A 9,152-nucleotide genomic window follows, 5' to 3' on the forward strand; every position below is an offset into this window, starting at 1 on the left:
CCCGGCCGCCCGCTCCCCGCGAGCCAGTCGCCGCCGCCGCCCGCAGGCTGCTGGGCGCACCGCTCCCCGGCTCGCCGGCTCGTGCGCGCGCACCCGGAGAGGGTGGGGGCGCCTGGAGAGCGGGGACCGCGCGGGATGGGGGCGGTCAAGTCATGCTGGCTGCGGCCGGCGCCGGAGGGACCCTGGTTCTCAGCTCTCCCCGAGCGGGCGGGTTCGTTCCATCCCGGCTGGCGATGAAGACATCCCTTTCTGTGTGCTCGCAGCTCCGCTTTGCGTGGCCAGGAATGGCTAGAGGGAAAATCTGGCCTGGAGACACGGATTCTGTGACTTTCGGAGCCAGGCCCGGCGTTAGTGGGCCGGGGAGGTTCTCTCCGGGAGAGAATTCTGACCATCTCTGTCACCGTTTCTGTGACCGCCGCACCTTGGTTGTCATTTTATTACAATAAGCGTGTTTCTTTGGCTACTGGATTTCCATGACCTCTTCCTCCTTCCAAAACCAGGAGCTCCAAATGCTGAAATCCAAACCCCCTCGTTGATCCACTTAATTCCTTAGGCCTGAAAAAGAAACCAGGCTGCCAACTAATAAAAATTAGACAGTAAAACCAAATGAACTTGGTGGTTTCCACCAGCAGCCTCATCATTTCCATCTCATTGGATTTCTATTCCTGTTTGGTGTTTGTCTAAGCGAACGGGTGTTGTTTTGCTCGTTATTTCAAATATTGACTTTTAACATAGAAAAGTACATTAAAAAACCTAACCCTCTTTTTATTTCATTCTCTTGGAACTCCGTCTAATAGATTCCTCATGGTGTTTGCTTGGTATAAACTATAAGAAAGTGGAAACAAAGTAGTTAAATGAAAAGCCCCATCGAAAGACACTTTTTACCACACATGTTGGGTAGGAGGGAAGTGGGGGAAGAAATCTGGGCTACCAAGCAGTTCTGGCATGATAGGCACAGAGGCAGATGAGGTCCCCAGATTATCCCACTGAATACCCAGTTGAGTCAGGTGTCATTTTATCCACTACAGATGGAAGCTGTCACAGGGGCGGAAAGGTGCACAGTGTTCCTCACCCATCACAAGGGGCACAGCCCACACTCCTATAATAACAGGTTAAGAAGAGCAAAGCCTGACACATTGTTTCATCACAGTTTCATGTGGCACTGAAGCCTTCAGATACGAGGGCCCACAGACCTGGGGACAGCTTTATTTTATGTTTAGATCCAATGAAGACTGGACAGCTGTGCAGAAAGGTGACTGGAGAAAGGGATCTGATCTGCCGGTGATAGACCAAGGGACAACCCTGCCCGACCCCTGTGTCCGCCTTCTGCTGCCTTCTCTGTGCCGCTCAGGGCAGGACCCCTCTGGAATGAGCATCTTTAACAAAGAAGGGAGAGAGGAACTCCATAGGTTTCATGGCTGGTTGGGGGTAGGGGGGTCTAGTTTCTATGACCCACCTTGGGGGAAGAGGAATTCTGGTGGCTATGAAAGACAGTGGGAGACCCAACAAAGCAGGACAGAGACTTTGCTTTGAAGGCTACTTCTGAGCCATCTGATCTCCTTGGTTGAAGTACTTAGCAGCCAACTTTGCCATACTTTGGGGTGTCACCTTCTGAGTGCCAACACCAGCACCTTCAACACACACATCTGAAAGTCAGTTTGGAAGCCTCACTCAGGCCTGAGCTAGGAAGGCTGAGATGGTGGGCTCGGTACCCAGGAGTCTGACTCCCGAGCTTGTGCATATTTGGAGATGGGAAAGACAAAAAGGAAAGTGGAGGAAACAGACTTCAGAGATGGAGATGAGAGGGATCCAGGCAAGACCAACTTTGGAGAGCTGGCTTCTCTCCCTGATTTCTCTCCAGGGGCCTGTGGCGCTTACACCCTGAGCTCCGCCTTCAGGGCCAGCTCCTGCCATCGCTCCAGAGTCCCAACCGGAGCTCAGGCGGCCACTCTTGTCTTTCACCTCTTCCATGCTCAGCTCCAACCAAGCACCTTCTCCGGGTGCCGCTTCTCTTCCTGCCCAGTGTAGAGCTTCCCACCAGCTCTCAGTTCCTCCTCTACCCTCTTGGAGTTCATGGTCACTCATTTATTTCAAGCACACTTCTAATAGCGACCGACCTCCCCACACATGCGTATATACACGTGCTCCCACCTGCCCCGCCACGCCCTGCCAGGCAATGCCGATCGCCCAATCACCCTTCTCTCCAACTGAGGCACCCAGGGAAACCCAGGGCACTCAGGGAAACCCAGAGCACACCAGAGCTTGAGGACATTACCCATAGGTGGTGTCTAACTTTAGTTGGGCTCTTCATTCTGCTCAAAGGCACATTCTGTGTCCAGTTTGTGTCCCCAGAAGTGCCCGGGAAGACTTCAGAAATCTGTGAGGACTTCTCAATAAGATACCAAAAATTATGTGTGTGGCCATCTGGGAATTTTTCCCGGGGGGGGGGGGGAACCCTATAACTTTCATTAGATTCTCATGTGGTCTGTGACCCTAAAAATTAAAGAACCCCCACACCCATGTATCTGTGGGTGCTTCTTCTTAGACACAAAGACACACACACACACACACACACAAACAAAACTCTCAGAGGCTCAAGTCCCTTAGGTGAAATGTAGCATTTGCTTAGGTTATTTATACCCAATGCAATGTCAACCCTATGGAAATAGTTGTTACATTGTATTGTGTAGGGAATAACAAGAAAGAAGTCAGCGCCTGTTCAGAAAGGATGCAATTTAAAAATATATATATTTTTTTGATCTGCCTTTAGTTGGATCTGAGGATCAGGGAGAGTGGTTTATACAAGAACATAATCAGTTAAATATTTTTCATGTGCCAGCTGCTTCTGAAAACAGTGGAACAAGGTACCTAAGGCTGATGGAACTATCAGGTTGCCTTCAGATCCTGGTGGAGGACTCAGGCCACACAGGGTATAGATGGAGGTAAGATTGGTAGGAAGGAGCTAAATGAAATAGGTTCTGCCAGTTGAGTGACTGACTCCCCAGACCTGGCAGGAGCACATGGATTCACTTACCTGACATCCTCGCAGATCGCAGACAGGATAAGAGTCTGCACCATCCTGACCTTGAGGCTCCCAAAGGGCTAGGTGACCTGCCTCAAGCTGTAGCGCCATCAGTCTGCATGTGATTTGCTCCAGTCCAGCTAGAGAAAGAACTTGACAGGACTTCAGGGCTCTGTGACCTGCTCACCCAGAGGTCTGGGTCTGCCCCCATCTCTGTCACCAAGGAGCAGATCAGTCTTGACTTTAAAGTTAGAATTTTATCTTGGATGCCTCCAGAATTTTTTCCCCCGTCATAAAACATGGTGGAACTACAAATGCTCTTTGAAGAGACTGGGTTGTTGGCTTGCTTGCCTTCTGCTCTAACAAGCTGGAAAGGAACCCACTGTACCTGTCCAGAGTTGCTGAGGGATTTGATTCTAAACACATCTTTACTCTTCAACTACAGTTCACTCTGCTCACTATTGGCTTGGAAGCCTCACTCATCTTTATGCAACTCATTATTGCACCTCACACTAGTCTACCAGAGGGGTCAAAAGACTTGCAAGTTCACCAAGAAAAACTGGGGTTCATTGCCCTAGAGAGGATTCAACTTACTTCTGCCAGAAGCAGGGGACAAGGTCTCTCATGGAACCCTGAGTTCTGTGGTAGAGGAGTTATTTTAAAGACAGAAAAAAGGCACAAATCCACTTCCCCACTTCAGGTAATAGTGGTGGGGAGAGCTAAGAGGGGAAACAAATGACTTATCCTATTGCATGTGCTCATGGTCTCTGCAGGGCATTGTGTATGCTTTAACCCAGACTCACCAGTGAAGTCCTGTGAGACTGTGGACAAATTTTCTAACTTCTCTGGGTAAACATCAATAACACTCATACATAAAGCTATCTCCTGAAGTGACAAGGATAAACAGGCAAATATGTGCACATCACCTAGCTCAGTGCTGGGCATACAGTAAGCACCACAGAAACAAACCAAGGCCACTCAAATGGGAACAAACACAGGCTGTTTATTCAGGGCTTGCTATTTCAAAGGGGCAGTTCACCATCATTTGTACTGGACAGAAGCTCAAGGGCACACAGAGGAGAGGGAGCATTCATCGTGGAAAAACAGAGGGTTTCAGGTGTGCTCTGATTGGAGGCTGCTGGCCTGGGGAAGCCAGAGGTAGGTTAACCAGAAAGGTTAACAGTGTGACTAGTTGGGGGAGTCGGTTAGGCTTGCTTTAGTGGATCCTGGGGAGGAAGCAGGGCATCCAGAAGCTCATGGCAGGGCCTGGCTGTTACAACAGAATGCTGGGAGGTCACGGATTGGTTTTCTGGGCGGATTGCTGCAAGGTTGGAAAGTGGGGTCCTATCATCTTTGGTCTGGCCATTGTTTGTATTTCAGCCTCTCAGTACTCAATAAATATTGGGCATTGCTATTGCCGTTAAAATCACCATCCCTGAGGAAGCCTAGGCATTGGGGGAAACAGGCATCGGCACCAGGTCCCCCATCCAGGCCACACCTCTCGCCCCAGGCTCACCAGCAGCTCAGAGGGTGGGCACACAGCACCCACTGGAAAGCAGGAAGCAGACACAGAACTTCTGTGTTCTAATAGACACAATTCATACCCACAGTCCCATGTGTACACAAGTCCTAAATAAATATGCACACGCAAGCACACTGTTCCACATCTTTTCCCAACAGTCCACCCTGAAAAAGCAATCAGCATCTCCCTGCCTGCCAAGTGCACACGAGCCCTGGGGCTGAACTTGACTCTCTCTGCTGATGGATCACCTCTAAAACTCAAGAGTCTAAAGTTCCAGTTCAGCCACCAGCTCCTCCGTGGAAACCCCATCAAAAGAGTTCTTAATCTGGGCACCTTTTTAATCAACAGATCATCCACAGATTGATCTGCCAATCCGTGAAGTGTCTATTCAATGACTTAGTCATTAAACATTTATTGAGTGCTTGCAGTGTACCTTTCTGTGCAGAGCACAGAGATAGATATTCTCTGCACACCTGGAGCTTATTGTCTAGGAGGAGAGGGAAACAGGGAATAAAGCACAACACCGAAGTTATTACATTGTTGTTGGGAAAAACAATGCGACCTACCCCTGGGGGATGGTGAGCTGGGCCTGTCCCACCTTGTCTTGCTTGTGTACAGAGTCACATCCCTTGGGGAACCAGTCGAGCCGTCTGCCCTAGCACATGCCCTCTCGCTCCTTCTGTCTCTGTGCCCATCTTTTCACTTACAGCCCCCAGATGACACCCCGGGTGCTGCCTGGCCTGCAATGCTCTCCTGAAATGTAGCTCAGCTGAAGCCTCTCATTGATGTATGCATCTTTTCTTGGTTTAGTAAACGTTTGTAGAACCCTGAGACTGTCTTTATATGCTGTAAGTGAAAATGAGCGATCAGCGAGTAGAAGGAGCCTCCCAAGGCCTGCAGCATCTGGTCACGGTCGCTTGCTCCTGGGGAAGAGCAGGGATGGGGTCTGAGCTGGCTTTGGGGTGCATGTAGGAGAGATGAGGGCGGGGCTTTCCCTGTGTACCATCACCACTACGTGAGACTGACACTGCTCAGAGGACTCAGGCCCCAGTGGACCAGGCAGCTGACAAAGGCAGGGGACGACCAGGGGCTCAGGGAGGCATGATTCATGAAAGGGCCAGAAGGCTCCAGAAAGCTTCCACACTCAGTCCCACACCCGACCTGCCCTGCCCAGCCAGCCCTGGTCCTGCCCAACAAGTCATGCTCCCAGCTAGCCAGAAAAAGGATGGGTGCTCGGGGGGAGGTGGGGGGTGGGCTGGAGGCATTTATTAGGCCCCGATCCTGTTCTTTCTCTGAAGTCTAGAACCCAGCTCTGGGTGTTTTGGATGGAGTTTCCTTTGCCCACGACCTGCCCACCAGGGCCATGTGGATGTGAATTCATGAAACCCTCATTTTATAGTTGCTTTCCTCATTTTATATTTGCTGGAATGACTTCTGTGTAAAGGTTGGTGGCTTGGGCTCAAGACTGGCTACCTGGGGGTGTCACGGAGCCTCTGGAGGGTGGCCTTTGCAACCACAGCTTCTTGGGTTGTTTTGCTGAATGGGAAGCTTGTTCGGAGAAAAGGCCCAGGAAGGCATGATTTCGACAGTTCACTTGAACAGCCCGAGCTCTCTGCCAGGACTGTGGAAATGAGCAGGGCTTCTGGGGTCCCCACAGCGCAGGTGACTTTCAGGGATGAATGGAAATCCTTGGGGTTGTGCCTTGGCCAGCATTAGCTTACTTCATGGCCAAGGACAAGTAAACGGACTCTCCCCAGTCCCTCAGCCTCCTTGGTTGTCACCCATGTCCCTTCACCTCTGGTTGCTGTCAATGGTTTTTGGTGTCTCCGTCTCCCGTTTTAACATTTCTTCTCAACCAGGGATATAGGTTCGCATGTGATTTTTTCAATTGCTATTGTGAAAAATCCCCGGCCACCTGGTGTCCTAAAACAGCACAGCTTTCCTATCTTACAGTTCTGGAGGACAGAAGTCTGGCAGGGACCTCTCTGGGTTAAGATCAAAGCACTGACAGGGCCACAGGCCCTTCTGGGGGTTCTCTGGGTCTGGGCTGGTCTGTTTCTGTGGCTGTGGCAGAGTGCCAGGTGGCTTGCAAGGAGTCGAGGACTGCGCAGCTCATGCCTCTGAGGCTGGGAGTCCTTCTATGGAGGGGCACATCTTGGGCTCTTCCTTGCTGGAGACTCTCTCAGAGCCCAAAGGTGCTAAAGGGTATCACATAGCAAGAGGGTCACATCCAAGAGACAGAGTCAAACTGACTTTTATGACAAACCCACTCTTAAAATAGCCCACTAATCCGTTAACCTGCAAATGGATTAATCCTTCAGGAGGAAAAGCACTCGTGCCCTAATCACCTTTAATGTGCAATCCCTGCACCTGATCCCGTCTCTTAATGCCCATTTTCAACCAGGATTAAATTTCACCATGAGTTTCTAGAGCTTCCCAGTTTGCCTGGTTCATGGCGCTTCCTTGGTCTCTGAAGCCAGCAGCATTAGGCTGAGTTCTTCTCATGCTGCCATCTCTTTGGTTCTCCGGCCGCAGTCTGAAAAGATCGTCCACTTATAAGAACTCTCAGGAGTAGAACTCCAGGCCGATTTCCCATCTTAAGATCTTTAATTTTAATCACATCCGCAAAGTCCCTTTGTTCACGTAAGAGGATCTGTCCATAGGTTCTGAGGATTAGGGTGAGGACATCTTTGGTGGGGTTGGAGGGTGGGGGTATAATTCTGCCTAATCCCATCCTGCAATGTCCCAGGTGATTCCAAAGCAAGACACTTTGTAGCCGGTTTTGCATAAGAGAACAGAGTGCGGGAATCTCAGTGGAGAGTGGGGTAAGGTAAAACCCAGTGTGAGGTGAACCCAAAATTCCTTGGCCCTTCCCTGTCATGGGGAGTCCCTAACTGCCATTTTACTTTCTGACCCAGGGCTCAAGAAGAATCCTGCCACCCACGCCAAAAGCAGTATTTCCCAAACACCGGTCACTTACCTTCCAAGTCATTTAGCTGCCATCAAAGCCTGAGACCTGATAGGCTCCCTTGCAACCAGGTGTGAGCTCTGCAATAAATTTTGTTCAAATATGAGCTGGAGAGCAAGTACCGCCTCTGGGGGAGGGACCGTCAGAGCTTCAGGGGCCTCTCCATGCTGTTCCTTGCCCCTCTCCGTGCACTAGAACCTGAAGGCACCAACCCGGACATTGTATGCACATGATGACGATGAGACACAGGGACCCTGGGGCCCAGAAATACCACATGGAGGAAAACTACCTGCTAACCTGAGGTACCTATCCTCCATCAAGAAAATACTCAAGTACTGGATACCATTGAATTTGGGAGATCTGTTGCAGCAGCTCAGCCTTCCCAGTTGGGTGTACTCACCTCTCAATGTTTAAGTACCAACTGTATTATCATTTACATATTTTTAAAACAAACTCACTTCTCTTTTTAATTAGCTAAAATTTAAATACTAATATTTACAAAGTAATCAACAACTTTCATGAGGTGCAATCCCTGCGTGCTCTTAACATTAACGTTTCAACTTACTGTTTCACATGCATTCACTCATTTTGGTCCACATAGGCATCTTATGAGGTAGGGGCCATTATTATCATTCCCATTTAACAAATGAGACACAGACATGATCAGTAACTTGCTGAGGTCCCACAGCTGATGAGCGGAGGAGCCAGGTTTTCAGTCTGTCTGGGGTCCATATACTCTGAGCCGAGGTAGACTATATGTGGTCACTGTGCAAATTAAGTGCTTCAGTGTCCCTCCCCAAAGCACCTGATTCCATCAGGGGTGTGGGCGCCACACTTTGGCCAATGAGCCCTAGAGCAACCTGAAGAGGGCCTTGCCAGTGGCCACTTTTGATCTCCACCATGCACAGGAGCTCCACCCCCAGGGAGAGGGCAGAAGATGGAGTGGCCCGCGGGGTGCAGGAGGGGCTGGGGCCACTCAGGGGGTGATGTCCACAGAGTGCTGGGGGAGGTGGGTGGAAGCACCTGCGGGCACTGGAGCACAGACTCGATGGCAGGTGATGGAGGAGGCCCTGGCAGGTAGGGGGACCCTAGTCTCCAAGGACCAGTAACAGGTGATGAGTGGCAGATCAACCAGGAGCAGGAGATACACAGAGGTGGCTCTGTCTTTAGGTCATAGAGGGGCCCAAGGGTTGGGGTGCAGGGGTCTGACTGTTTTCCTGGGACAGGGTACCAACTGGAAAAAAGATGGCACTTCTCAAGTGGCACCCAGGTAGAGGACTGAGCAAAGGGACAAGGGACCTGGAAGAGAACCAGGATGTAAGGAGGGGTCTTGAACCTGGCCATGGAGTCCGAGTGGCATTTGCCCCCCACCCCACCCCGTCTCACCTGACGCTGAGTCCTGGCAATATTACATCTGATCTCTCTGCATCCCGGCCTCCAGGGACCCAGCTCAGGGCCAGGCTGCTCCAGGGCCAGGGGTGGTGTGATCCTGGGTATGGATGGATGCGAGGAGACATCAGGCATCTACGCAGGGGGAGAGGGGTTCTTTGAAGAAAGCAGGGGACAGAGCCTGACACACAGCTTCTTAGATGAAAATGACGACACCACCCTGGTTCGGACTAAAATCAGAGAGCAGGACA

The sequence above is a fragment of the Marmota marmota genome, unplaced genomic scaffold (assembly GCF_001458135.2).
Source record: "Marmota marmota marmota unplaced genomic scaffold, marMar, whole genome shotgun sequence".
Taxonomy (NCBI): Eukaryota; Metazoa; Chordata; class Mammalia; order Rodentia; family Sciuridae; genus Marmota; species Marmota marmota.